Raw genomic sequence first — 15,190 nt, 5'->3', positions numbered from 1 at the left:
TCGTCCGGAAGGTTGTATTGCTGAACGCGCTATTTTAGACGAAGCTCTTTCATATTGTTACGCTCATCTCTCCCCTGAGGAGTTGATTGGCATTCCTAAGAATCATCATAGTGACTGGATGACCGGAAAAGGTATTAAGGGCCGGGTTGAAAAAATTGTGACACGTGAAATGTTGCATTTAGCACATACATATGTGCTAAACAACGAAGATGAGGTGCAACCTTATATTCAACAACGCAAAGATGAGCTCAAATACGATCACCCAAACAAGACCAGAAAGTGGATTGCAAACGAGCATACGAAGACGTTTGCAGAGTGGCTTAGGAATATTGTCTTAGAGTGTACGAATCAAACTGGTGATGACATCTCTCCTAGGTTACTACGTCTTGGTTTAGGTCCAAATGCCAGGATCACCTTTTACAGCAGTTTTGCCATTAATGGATATACTTTTTACACCCGCGATCAAGATGAGTTGAGCACAATGCAAAATAGTGGTGTGAGTTCTGAATTTGAGGCAATGCACTTTGCTACTTCAAAAGATAAAAAGCCTATTTGGGGAAAATGCCTTTATTATGGTGTTATTCAAGAAATATTGGTACTAGATTACATTGATTTCACAATGCCTTTGTTTCGATGTAACTGGGTTGATAACAACATCCATTGTGTCCGAAAGGATAAGATGGGATTTACGTTGGTCAATTTGGGTAAGGTTGGCAATAATAAGGATGATCCTTTCATAATGGAATCCCAAGATAAACAAGTGTTCTATGTCACCGATCCTATGGATAAGAAGTGGTCTGTTGTACTGTCTATAAGGAGTAGAAGTAGTAGTCCATCCGATAATGGTGATGATGATCAGGATGTCGTTTTTGAGGGAATGGATCACTCTACCACTGTATCTTATTTCGACGATGTTGACACTAATCATGAGGACACTGAAAGCATTTATATGCGTGATGACCATGGTGAAGGTATTTGGGTTAACGAAGAAACTATGATATCCAAGAAACGTCCCCGATCCTGAGATGGTCTATAATGTAAGTTATTAGCTTTTATTTTTATTTTATTTTTTTAAATATATATATCTTCCTTTTAGTTTTTTTTTTTTAAATAACTATCTCCACTGAACAGATTAGTAGAAGGAACTGCATATTTAATACAAACGTAAAGCACTGATACTCTCGACGCTAGTTATACAACAGTACTGGAAATCTTACAAGACCACAGGGTTACACATTACCTTTATTTAAGTTGCCTTTTCATACAGGCCCACGACACTGCTTATTATAGGCGGATACAGACACACACAGTTTGACACTCAACAAATAACACACGACGTTGCTTGGAAGTTTCAGCCACAGACACGGACACATTTTGTAGGGGTTTTAGGGGTACATTACTTGGAAAACAGCCATAACCTGGTTGTAGGCATCGACGCTTTCTGACCTGGCCGACTGCTGCCCATCAAAGATGGTCACATACGACACTTGGACATAGTCCACGGTATTCTTCAGAAGCTCGGCATCCGATTCTGTGGCTACCCAGAGTTATGGTTCGAGTGTTGATCTATTCGGAGCATTCCAGTCGTTCCTGCCATGGCCTCTGAGTTGAAACATCATGTCAAGCTTAAATGTTGATTCTGCATGTGCAGGTGATGTTCCAAACTGAATGAGTAGACTCCCTTTGAATCCCCATGGCCCCCATTGTGGCTTAACTTTGCTGACTGAGTATCCTAGCTCAATAAGGTTATTCCTCAAAGGATTAAAGCTTTTGGCAGCAAATTTTCCATGTCTATATCTATTTGGCCTGGGGCATTCATCAGGACACAGTTATATGGACGACCAACATTTTGAGTCATTTTCAGACCAGTAATTTGATGGTTTATTTGTGAGTTGTGGGGAGCTAATGGGATGCCTCTTTTCTGAATTTATAGCAAGTTTGAGATGTGTTGTCTTTAACTTTTGGTAGCTTTAAAAAGTCAATAGAAGCAATGGTCATTGTTAAAGATTCCCAAATTTGCATGGCATGGTAAATCCTGTAGATATGCAGTATGCATGCATGCTGGTGTTGTCTTATTTTCTTAATCTTATTATTAGATATGTGATGCGTGTCTTTTATATGATGTTTTACACCTCATTTTACACGCATTTCAGAGCTCATTTATGTAGTTTAAGGCTACTATTTGCCCCATTTCGTCTACTTTCGTATTTTTGTGTAATATTGCATATTTATGCGGAAATGAGTATATTTTGAGCCAAATCCGTCCCCGAGTATCTTGCATTGCATCTGACGTGAAGTATTTACTCAAGGAACGAGCTTGGTGCGCATTTCAAGGCCCGAAAGACAAATCCACGAGAAGTTAGAAGTCAATTATCAGCTAAAGAAGTCGATCGACGCTACCTATGGTCGATCGACCATACCACGACTTTCGAACTACTGTGCATCGCAGACTGATCGATCGACCGGTCCCAGTGGTCGATCGACCAAACCGATACTTCAGACGTGAATTAAAAGATCGAGGAACTTGAAGCCCATTGTATTTAGGTTTTGGAAATAAGAGCTACGTTGTATTTTATATAACGTAAGCTAGGTATTCAGAATAAGGATCGGATTATTATTCAAGTTTAGCATACAGTTCTTTAGGAAATAATTAGGGTTCCGAATATTGTTTTGTATACAAGTTACTTTTTGCATTCGTTTTCTGGATTTGATTCCTGCAATTCTTCCTTTCGGTATTCCCCTATTCTTGTTTCAGTTCATCCTTATTATCGTTCATAGTTAGAAATTGCTAGTTAGTTTCCCGAAGCCTTAATTATCGTTTATGCTAATCTTTTATTCCGTTAATTCAAGCATGAAATCAGTAGTTTTAATCCTTAATATTATTGTTGTTTCCACTATAGTCATGAGTAGCTAAATTATTCGTGCTAGGATGTAGGGAATCTGTAGGATTAGGCGGCGTAAGATAGTAGACTGAAATCGCGTGTCCGTCGATCGACCGCCATACCTGGTCGATCGACTGGCCACGTGAGGTTTTGCTTCGTTTCAATTGATTTAAACTCTATATTTGACGAATCGAGTGCACACGACTAGTTGAATGTTTAGGATATGACTGACCCATTAGATCGAAAGATAGGGAGGGTTGATTGACCACCAATTAAAATGACTAAACTATGCTGAGATCGAAAGATAGGTAAAGTTTAGGTTTTTAGTCACTTTTCAGGACGAGAGTCAGTACTAGTGATATTAGGGACCCGTAGCGAGATCGAAAAATGCTACATGTTAAGAGTGGACCGAGAGGACCTCTTGTTTTCCCCCCTCATGTGTTTGATTTAGACCTACTTAGTATGCTGCCGCCGAAACTATAGTGAACCGACCATCCTTGCACCCCTTTTAATATTTGTTTTATCCGTCTATTTAGTTTATTGTCTTTTATTGCCCTTAGTTATAGACTAAATCAACTAAACCCCCACATTCGTTACCTTAGACTAGAATTAGACAACTAATAATTACATATGCCTCTCTGTGGTTCGACCCTGTTACCACTAGCTTTTGTTAGTCTTAATAGGAAATATAAATTTTATTTTTGGTACTCACAACGACGGGTATCAAATTTTGGCGCCGTTGCCGGGGAGGCAATTGTTCTAATTTTTAGTTGTTTTTATTTTAGTCTGTTTCTTAGTTTAAGGGACATTCGTTCCTTAAACTATTCTCATATTCTTTTTGTAGTTTCTTCTTATGCGTAGGTCACAGGGTGGTGAATTAGTACCTTTCAATCCTGAGATTGAGAAGACCTTGCGTGAGTTGAGACGATCATCTAGGATATTGCCAACAGAGGAAGAGCTGAGTACTCTGTCTAGTTACTACGAGAACGAGCTATATGAGGAGGATCCACCTTCATCACCCATTTCCACTTCTTCAGCTGAGACAGTCACATCTCCAGAATTTCCAGTCATGACTGAATAAGCGAGTATAGCAAGTCACTCTGAGCCGACAGCTGCAAATCTATACAAGGGGTTCGAATTATCGGGAGCTGATAGAAAATTCGAACCGAAGCCTGCTTATATCAACTTGGTTGAGAGGAACCAATTCGGGGGAGCTGCAAATGAAGATGCAGCCAAGCATATGGAGATATTCATTGATTGTTGCTGCTCTATACCCCCGCCGACCGGTGTGACCCAGGACCAGATAAAGGAGACTATGTTTATATTCTCACTCCGCGATGCTGCAAGGGAGTGGTACAGAGATCTGGACCGAGCTGCTAATGGGATCACCGACTAGAATTCTTTGGCCTTGGCATTCTACAAGAAGTACTTTTCTGCCTCGAAGACGAATGCTATTAGAGCTCAAATCACGAGCTTTAAACAGGGGCCTGATGAGAACTTTCATGAGGCATGGGTCCGTTTCAAGAAACTGGTGCGAACCATTCCGCATCATGGGTTTGAGAAGTGGAGCCTATGCAATCAGTCCTACAATGGGCTCTATGACGATCAGAGGGCTATCCTGGACGCGACGGCTAATGGCCGATTCCAGGAGAATACAGGGGAGACTAAGGGGTGGAAGATCATTGATGACTTGGCCACCCATGAAGCTGAGTATGGGAATTCCCGGGTAAATCAAAGGAGAGCAGCTGAATCTCCTTCTGTAGCTGCATTAGAAGCTCTCACGGGGATATTTGACAAGTACGAGTTGGGAGGAGCTTCCAAAGGAGGGATTTACCATGTAAATGTTGTTTCAGACGGTCCTTTCGTCTGTAAAAGATGTGGAGCTGAGGGACATGTTTCAGACAATTGTCCTAGTCCCTTCGAGTCTTGCGCTGCCTTTCAACATTATAGGCAGACAAATACTTATTATGAGCCAAATGTCCACCCCAATCTGAGGTGGAGTAGCCAAAATGTCCTGAATCCGACTCAACCTCCACAGCAGGAGCAGCAGCAGAACTATGTACCCCCTCATAAGCAACAAAAGTACCAAAAGCCTCCGTATGTCCCACAACAGCAACAACAAGCCCAAGGTTCTGATTTCAATGAGTTGAAGAATTTGTTGTTGAAGGAATCCCAGTCTAAAGAGGCCGGGATGAAGATGTTGGAGAGCCAAATTGCCCAATTGGCTAGCAAGAACACAACTCGAGCTCCGGGACACTTACCGACTCAGACGGAGCAAAAAGAGACCCTTAATGCTATCACTTTGAGGAGTGGGTCTACCCTTGATGGGCCTGCTATGATAGAGGATGCCCCTGAAAAAGATGAGGCGCAACCGAGTCAGAAGAAAGCTAGAACGAACAAAAGCAAGAAAAAGACGATCAGCAGGTATGTCAGTTGATCGATTGACATACCCGGTCGATCGACTGAAGTGCGACAAACAGTAGCTTCTGGTCCTGTACAAGTCAGTCGATCGACTGACCAACCTAGTCGATCGACTGAGATTGCTGTTGAAGGTGATTCTTTTCGTCCTCCAATGCCCGATAACCTGAGGGATCACTTGTTTCGGAATGCTGCCCCGAAAATATTGAGGGAGACTCCAATCGCTGATGGGTCCGTTCGGTTCACGATCCTTTGTCGATTAATGGTTCACATTTGAGACGGTCTGAAGAAGGGTCAAGCTACAACAAGGAGAAGGTGGTGGATTTTCAGCCTAAATCCACCGATGCCGGCATGGGAGATTTAGAGGAGAGGGCAAAGTTGCTACTTTCAGCCCCCTATCCGGAGAGATTGGTGCCGACAAAGGAACAGGTATCATTTAATAAGTTTGAAAAGGTTATTCGTAGTTTAAATGTGCAAGTTCCTTTCCTTGAATTAGTCAATCAAGTGCCTGCTTACACAAAATTCATGAAACAACTCTTGTCTAAAAAGAAGTCACTTGAAACTGTGCACACTGTCGCACTCACTGAGGAGTCATGTTCTTATTTGACCCACACTGCACCCCTTAAGCTAGAAGACCCGGGTAGTTTCTCAGTCCCATGTAATATTGGCACCTTTCCTATAGAGAAAGCCTTATGTGACCTAGAGCCAGTATTAGTGTAATGCCCTTGAATCTTGCTAGGAAGCTCAAATTGACTAGGTTTGCAGTGACCAACATGAAAGTACAGATGGCTGATCGCTCTGCGGTCCAGCCAATATGAGTCTTAGAGGACATCCCCGTGCAAATAGGGAAGTTTTTCTTCCCTGTTGACTTCATGGTGCTAGATATGCCCGAAGATGCCCACATTCCTATCATTTTGGGTAGACCATTCCTGCACACTGCTGGTGCAGTTATTGATGTTGGTTTGGGTACTTTGACCTTTAAGGTAGGCAAGCACTCCATTGTCTTTGCCCATACAGCTAGGAAGAAAGACCCCATGTGGCCTGTCACTTGCAATACGGTTTCTGAAAAGAAATCTTATTTTATACTTCCTGATATGCCTGTCTCTATTCCTACTCCTGTTGTGACACCTCCGCCCCAGATTGGGAGCAAAGTGGAGGAAGATTCTACTGTTTTAGATATTGCAGGAGCTGGTTTGGGGAAGGAAGAGCCACATGTTGCTCCAGCTGTGAAGGAGGCAATTGTTCAAAGAGGTGGTCTAGGATGCCTTAGCTATGGCACTGATGAGGAGCCCGAAGATGAGCCAGTCAAAGCAACGGAGTCTGATCTAGATTCCGACGGGTCAGAGGAGGTCATTGAGTGGGAAGATGTCCGACATGTTGATCCGTTGAGCTTGTCGGTTGATGAAGTTGAGAAGAGTGCCGCTGAGAAGATGAGCACTGTTGAGGCTACCTCTTGTAGCCAGAAGCTAGTCAAGTGGGCCATTCCATGGCCGTTCTTGATCAACTACTAGTTGATTGAGACTTTTTCACAAACTATACATTTTATTTGTTTTCGTTGAACCTTTTTATTTATTGTTTTGTGTGCGCGAAACTTCGCCGTTTACGTTTGCTTAGGATTTTAAACACTTTAGATGGTTACTTTGGGTTTTGCGCAATTTTGGGCGCGTATTATTGTGCATTTGCAGGTTTTTAGACCTTATTAGCTCATATTCTCGAGCTAATTGAGAAATCAGAAAGTTACAGCAGTATTTCCAGCCGATCGACTGACCCTTATGGTCGATCGATTGAGCTGCACAGTTCCAGGAGCTTCTAATCCTGTTCACCTGGTCGATCGACTGGGTGAGATGGTCGATCGACCGTTGCCTGCTGTTGTACCTGTTCACGACCTTTCCCCTGCTGTGTTTGGTCGTTTTGCGGAATTGAGGGAGTCTTTCCTTCTCTTTATTTTCCGACATAATTCTGTTTTCTTCAATTTCTTCATCTTATGCACATTATACCGCTTCAAAAATTGTTTTCTCAGACTTATGCGTGGTTCTTTTGTCTTTTCAGGTACTTATTGGTAGCACTGCTGGCTACTGAAACCTCCTAGCTCACGCTGGTTTGGGGAGGTTTCCTTTTGCTGAGCTTAAAGTCTTGTGAGTTTCCGAGTCTTACTTTACGTCTTATTTCGTTATTTTTCTCGCAAATTCCCGTCTTCCTTTTCTTCATTACATGATTTTGCACAACGGGGACATTGTGCGATTTGGTTTGGGGAAGGGTTTTGCGTCGCATATCATTTGCTTGCATTCACGTTTACATTTCAATTTGCATTTGTTTATTTCATTTCTCATATATACAAAAATTCAAAAAAATTGAAAAATTTGAACAAATTCCAAAAAAATGCACGTTTATTTTAGCATATAGGTTGAGTCGGAACGGTAGTATTTCAATGATGACATTACATTTGCATCTGTTTTGCCTAAGCCTTGATAAATCGACATGTTATTAGTAGAATCACATATGCATATCTACGAGTTTTCGTTAAATTATTTTGCTGGACCTTAAACTTGACTTTGATTTTTGGCAAACTACTTATATTTCTGAGTTTTAGAGCCTATAACTGGTGTCATTCATGACCAGTTTATCTTGATTGTGAGTAGTTACTCCTTATGAGACATGTTACATTAATATGCACAAATATGAACTTAATCTGCTTAATACCTGTATGCATTCGGTTTGTAGTTAGTTGACACATGTGGTAGAGGTTTCCCTTTATTCATTTTACTCATAAGCCCCACACCGCCAAAAAACAGCCTTTTTGTCCCATTACTACATCCTACATTTAGCCTGCCCTTGTCAAGCTAGTAGTTTACGTTCTGGGATTGTTACTTTGTTTTTGGTAGCATATGCTCATGTTTGAGATGTTGTTGGGAAGATGAAAGGAAGGAAAGAAAGAAAAAAAAAAGAAAGAAAAATGAATCGAAGAAAAAAAAGAGAGTGCTGTACTGTTTAAGCCGGTCGATCGACCGCCCTACTTGGTCGATCGACCGAAGCCCGAGAAAGAAAAGAAATCAATTTCGCATGATTCAAGTCTTTATTAGATGGCGATTTTTGCTCCCATGTTTCATTTATATATTATGGGGAGTTGATTTATTACGGAGATTGTGAGTTTTGTGCTTGCTATAGCACCGTATCGATTGAATTTTGAGCAAGAAGAAGGATGTTGTCATATGGCTTTGTTTTGGTACTAGCTTGATCACCTGTACCCCCACATTCCCATAAATGTTTTGCCTTTCCTGCCCATTACCTCACATATCCCATATATACCTCGGCATGTGTCATGGTCATTTGTTCGGTTGGAATGCATATGTACGGTTGTAGAGATTACTTTCATATTATAGTGCAGGCATGTTCTTATAGGTCGTAGTTAGGTGAGTGTCACTAACAAAATGAATTCTTTCTATCTTACATATATTCACCTTTGTGGACAGCGGGCCGCCCACGGGGGCGCTTGGTGAGAAACGGGGAACAAGCGTTTGCATTTTGTATGGAGTCGCCACCAATTTTTATGGGAAATTGGAACCGTTCGAATACCTCGTGTCATGTCAAGACACAAAGTAGTGACATGAACACTAAGCAATCGTTACCCTTAGCATTCTATGTCTAGAATGACTCTCGTGGATGCCAATGAACACGGGTGCTCACGGAGATCTGGAGTAAGGGGTGAGGGTACATATTAGGAAGCTCTTTTGATCGAACACCTAATCCCGCCCGCCTCGATAGCGGCCTCTACTAATGATTAGGGAAGTTATTCGTACTTGATATATCGTCGGTTATATGCATGCAATGCAACATCCAAGTTTTAATCCTAGCATGTGAGAAATAATACTAAGTCGGTTGACACGTAATTAGCATACAATTGGGTCGAAGTAGGAGTTAATGCTCATTTACATGTGAAAGCATACAAATGGCATAAGGAATAATGATAAATACAATAAAGAAAATTACAATAATGAAAATTACATCAATTACATCGGGATAGGCGATTTATGTCGAAAATACCTTTAAAACGGATAATTTGAAGAAAAAGGAATAAAAGAAACTAACGAACAGGAATTAGGTGATATTACGGATAATAGTTAGTTAATACGTAAACTAAACAAACTAGGTCAAGGCAGAAACGGAGTTCAGGGACAGAACTCATCCTGGAAGAGGCGCAGCAGAGCTGCGCCCTCTGGAAGAGGCGCAGCAGTTGCTGCGTCTGTTCCAAGGGTGAGTTCTGGCTGTGAAGCCGGAACTGCAAATCGTTAATGTTAATTGATGATTTTAATGATTAAAATTATTCGACTCGGATGAAAGTGATTTAATGGATTAATTACATGTGAATGATGGTCATAAAAGCAACAAACATGGATGAGACGGAATTAAACGGATTATTTACGAGAAGGAGCGATGTTAATGAATGAGTCCTCTATTGAAATAAATTAACTAGGTTAGATATGACGATATATGACGAATATACAATGAACATGTGAATAAACAGATGCAAACTATATCAAAGACGAATTCCATAAACCCAATATGAACAAATTGAATCTCTACAACCCGGAATTGAATTTAATGACGAAAACCCGCGAATATTGGATTATAAGGGATTTAAGTCGGATTTGAATAATTAAGACATGTTAATGATGAAGGAATTATGTGATACAATATACATGTGAATATTAATGATGATGAACGAAGAATTTAAGAAAACAAGTGAAAAACAAATAAACAAAGACGAATTACAGAGGACGAGGAAGAAGAAAAGAAGCGAGAATCTGCGGCGGCCCTCACGAAGAGGCGCGGAGAATGCGCTTCTTCGAATAGGCGCGCAGCGATTGCTGCGTCTTTTCTCGACGTCCTCTCACGGAAATCCGCAAAAAAAAGGTTTTAACAAAGGGTTTTAGAAATCGATTTTAACGGTGTTTTCGACATAAATCTTACATGAGTGATACGATTAAGTACAAAAAATACAATAAATAAAGAGAATTGTTACACCCTCAGACTTACATGTTGACGGAACGAGATGAACTAAGAATCGACTAGTGAATGCTCGACGCGAATGCAAAGAGAGTGCCCTCGTAAGAGGAAAACGATTGATTAATTAAGATTGATTGAGTGTAGTTGGTCAAATTGGTCGGTCATGCAATGGAAAGGCTGGTACCCGGAAAGATCCAAGCTTACGTGGTCGGAAGTCCAAGCACGTAGGCGCCAATAAGTAAGAACGAAGTCTAGAATGCAAAGGGAGAAGAGAAGGGCGGACACTCGCGTGAGAAATATGAGGAACGAAAGCTCCTATTTATACTAATCACGCGGAGGAATAGGGTTTCGGAGACTCTTTGGAAGTGAATCTCGGAAAGATATAAAAAAGATACGTAAATCATGCAAAGAAGGGCCTGGGAAGAGGCGCGCAGCCCACCGCTGCGTCTCTTGGAAGAGGCGCAAAGACTGGCCGTTGCGTCTATTCCCAGGAGGTTTCCTCCTGCTGAAGAAAGATTTCCGCGTTTGAGTTATGGTAGGACGGAAATAATTCGATTATCTTGTGAATATTACGGGATATTATTTGCCAAAAGATAAAATTTATGAAATATGGAATAGAAATATCCTAACATTCCGAAATATTCGACTCGGGATTTAACAGATTATCGAAAAATGGAGACGGTTTTTGACCGGACTCGAATGTACTCTAATTACTGCCAAAACGACCGTATCGGGGCGTAGATGACAACTAAGAGGTCGAATATTTGAGCAAACACTTGACGATAATCTTACGAATTGTCACAAATCGTTCCACGAATCAAACATGCGGCCCAATCATCACCGGGTGGTTTGCGGGAGGTGCGAAACGAGGTGTCTCTGAGCCCCACTTTGACCGAGGCTTGGACAAGGCGAAAGTCAAAGTATAGCCATCAGGTCAATCGAAGATTACAACCTGACGACTATGGCGACGCGAGGCGGCTCAAGGGGTCTGAGCCAAGGACCCGTCGTCGGGAACATTTTAGAGTCCGTCGACTTCCGGGGAGGGTCGTTTAAAGTCCATTAGACTACGTAAGGAAGCTCGCCACCATAAGGAGGATCATACCGAGACTTAATCGAACTTCGCGGGGAAACAAGAAATATTGAAAGCGGCAGGACGTCGGTAGAAACTGGGGAATCCGCTGCGTCGGTCTCAAGCGAACTCGGCAAAACTTGAGGTTGAATCGCGCTTGCGTCGGTCTCAAACAAACTCTTGTTTGGGGAATATTTACTTGACGACTAGGAACATCCGGATCGTCGCGGAAGAAATCTTGAGTGAGCAATCTTTTAAAATACTATCACATGGGGACGGACGACTAGGAACATCTTGATCGTCGTGAAAGAAATGCAGGTGAGCAGAAGATCGCAAAAATACTCTGCGCTTGGGGACGTAATGATCTTGAGCAATATCAAAATATGCTGCGCGGGATAAAATGATCTTGGACAATACCGCAAAATACTGTCGCGCTGGATAAAACGCGGGCCGGAACGAAAGAAAATCGCCGAAACGGACCAAAAGAATATAATAGCGTTGAAGAAGAGGCGCACCAAAGATGGGCCCACAAATAACGAACTCATAACGAATTTTTGAAAATTCGTATGGAGGGAACACAAGGAAGAGGCGCAGCAAGAGCTGCGTCTCTTGGAAGAGGCGCAGCGCCTGCTGCGTCTTTTCCCCAAATTGGCTATTTCCGCGTAAAAACGCGAAATCAGAAGGATTATAATTCATTATTTCGAAACTCAATTCCTTCAATTTCTCTCTCAAATCTTCACCATTTCCGTCGAGGTTGGATTCAAAAGCTTGCATTAAACATGACTAATCGAGGTATATGTCTTAATCTTGCATTAATCATCTGCATTTGTCGAATTTTGAGCCGTGAGAATTAGGGTTTTCGGCCCTTTTGATCGAAAATTTGGGGCTTTTCCCCCAAATGGATTTGCTTTGCCAAATTGATGCTAGAAATGGATAGTAGGCAATGTTAGGAACATAACCATGTATTCGTTTTGAATTTTCATCGAGTTTTGACCCCTTGAGCGAATTTTGAGACGGTTTCACAGCTGAACCGTAAATTGCTTCGAAAATAGCCTTAGGAATGCCCATTGGCGATGAAATTTGATATTTGAGATCCTTGGATGATGGGTAAACTTCCTGCCATCTCGAAATTTTGGTTTGTGACAACTTTTTTTCGGGGCACCTTTCTAGGGCATAATCGCCGTTATAACGAAATGCTGCCGAATTTTCGGCTTGAACCCGGAACTAGGCTTTGACTTGGACTTGACTTGACCCAATTTGTCACATGAGTGATTGGGTTGGTGGGAATATGGCCAAAGATGGCACAGAAAGGGCGTTTTCGGCTCGGAGGCTCGAAACTCCTTAACAAAGGCTTGTCGTCATGTGACGCGGCCTAAATTTACTTTAATGTTGCAGGTGATGAGGCTTCTACTTCTGGGAGGACTCCCATGGAGATAGACGTCGTTACGGTTGAGGAGGCTTTAGAGCAGGCCTTCACCGCTGCGGTGATGGCTACTGGAGACGAGGCTCACGAGGAGGAGGCCGTCGAGGAGGAGGAGGAGGAGGCCCCGGGACGGGCCAACGTGAGGCGAGGAGGTCGTCAGCTGAGGGGAGCTCCTGCTGGGCTGAGACCTGGGAGAGTAGGCACCTCGTGTGGGCTGCAGAGGGTCACCCGTCCTACAGACGGTGAAGAGCTTGGTAAATAAGAATTCACTACTCATTACCTATTCTCTTTCATTCTTTTTGTCCAAACTTCTTGCAAATTTCATTCAAAACTAAAGATAGCTTTGTTTCAAATCATAATAGGAGGCCGGGAACATCAGGTCGTTCTCGGGTTACACGACAGCGATGGAGCATTACGAGCGGCTGTCGGCGGAGGAGAGGGCCATGATCGAGCGCGGAGCGTTTGGTCCTCTGGTTCAGGTTTGGAGGGATATCGTGAAGAGGAAGTTGCGGGCTAACCTTAGCCTGGTCCGTGCTTTCTTGGATCGATTCTGGGATACGACTTCCACGTTTCACCTGCCTTTCGGTGAGGTGGGAGTTACTTTAGAGGATTACGGCATGATTTCTGGTCTGTCGTGTGGGACCGAGGAGATGGTGTGGCCGGAGACTGCCATGAGGGCGGATTCGGCCGAGGCGAGGAGGTTGATCGGCTGGAACTTATCGCCGAAGGCTCACAGATCTTGGGTTTGGTACCCGCACTCTCGTCCGAGACTACTTTGCGGGAAGACCCCGGAGTCTGGTGACGATCGATGGGAGGGAGATCTCTCCTCCCCTCACAAACCGAGCGGAGGGTTCGCCCGTGGCTTTGGTGGTTCTTGTCTTCGATTTACCTCGGAGACAAGGGCGAGAGGCTATCGACGAAGCTTCTTCCCTTTCTTTCGACTGAGTTCCCTAGGACGCCGGGACTGGTCACTGCTGGTTTTGCGGTCCTCATCCGCTTCATGAGGGCCATGGTTCGTCCGGAGTTGATGGAGAAGGGGACTTCTCCTGGCGCTGACGGACCTGGACTACCGTTGGAGGTATGAACCTTCCTTAGTAAATTCCTTTCTTTATTGAATCACGAAAGATCGTTATTGATTATTCATTTTATAGGCACAGGTGTACTCTTACTTCCCGAGTCTCGCGCCGAAGAGGACAGAGCCCGGAGAAGGCCTATCCCGTGGTGAGGATTGGGTGATGTCTTGGACGAAGAGCAAGCGCTCTTCTCACAATGTCTACCGGGGGATGTGAACGCCCTTCACCGAGCAAATGTGAGTATCCCACTCGTATTTATATTTCTTGTACTTTTGCTTTTAATTGATCATAGGAATGATCTTTGCCTTATCTTGTCGTAGTGGGTGCCCAGACCTTGGGCGGAGTACGCTAGAGCGCCTCCTTTTGTCGCTGAGGTCCTTCGACCTAGGAGCCCGAGTCGGCTGCTGTTGTGGACGTCGATGGGTCCTGTGTGGTATCTGGGCGAGCGCTTGGCTCGTCAGTGCTCTCGGGGCGCGTTGACGGTTCCCATTGACCCTCCGAGGACGATGTTCAGGGAGCCTACTGAGGCTGAGAGGGAGGCGGACTTGGCTGGTGCCAGTGGCGACGACCTTCTTCTGCCTGACGAGGACTACTCAGCGTTCCTTTACGGGAGGTTGGCGTACTGGCCAGTAGTGGTGAGTATCTTTTATTTTCTTGATTTGATTTCGGGAATTACGATGAAAGATCGTCGATTAATGAGAGCTATTTGTCTTTGCAGGAGGTCGAGGCGGCGGGCATCGAGCCCCCAGTGTACCCCGAGACCCTTGAGTACACTGACGCGACTGGGAGGACGACGATCTCCGAGTTGCGTGACTTTGACGTAGCTGTGACGGATGCTGGCCTAGACGACTGGCAGCATCTGATTCGGAGGGTGAGCCTCCAGCTTATATACCCTTCGTGTAAGAACACATTTGATTGAATTTGTTCACTTTACTGAGAATTTCTTTTGACATGTAGGTCGCGCCATCTCGGTTCGTGGCACTATGGAGGGTGGCCAACCGGCTACGAGCTACCGCCATCGAGGCACTCGTCGGTGGTCGAGGTCATCAGGTATGAACCTCATTTGATTTCTTTTGATTTTTGATTTTCAGTTTTGTTTGAATTGATTGACATGAGCCAATTTATTTCTGTCTACAGGCTGGTCGTGAGCTGGAGCGAGAGTTGACCCAGTCTCGGGAGGAGACGACTCGCTTGTCGAGGGAGCTCGAGTTTCGGGACGCCGGGATCGCTGCTCTTACGGCGAGGGTTGCTGAGTTGGAGGGTGCCCAGCAGTAGTTCTGCGTAGCTTTGTAGACTTGTACATCTGATTTTGAACATTTTT

The 15,190-nt window shown here is 43.7% G+C and overlaps 1 long non-coding RNA gene across 1 annotated transcript; it reads left to right on the top strand.

Annotated features, from left to right (window-relative positions):
• The first annotated feature begins 14,453 nt into the window (after positions 1–14,453).
• LOC141621267 (uncharacterized) lies at positions 14,454–14,914 on the top strand. The gene is made up of 3 exons (XR_012532179.1): positions 14,454–14,504; positions 14,588–14,740; positions 14,827–14,914. It is a non-coding gene; the product is annotated as an uncharacterized LOC141621267 (long non-coding RNA).
• The last annotated feature ends 276 nt before the right edge of the window (positions 14,915–15,190 follow it).

Source organism: Silene latifolia, chromosome X, assembly GCF_048544455.1.
Source record: "Silene latifolia isolate original U9 population chromosome X, ASM4854445v1, whole genome shotgun sequence".
Classification (NCBI taxonomy): Eukaryota; Viridiplantae; Streptophyta; class Magnoliopsida; order Caryophyllales; family Caryophyllaceae; genus Silene; species Silene latifolia.
The sequence above is the reverse complement of the archived record's forward strand: the minus strand, read 5'-3'. Positions and strand labels throughout refer to the sequence as shown.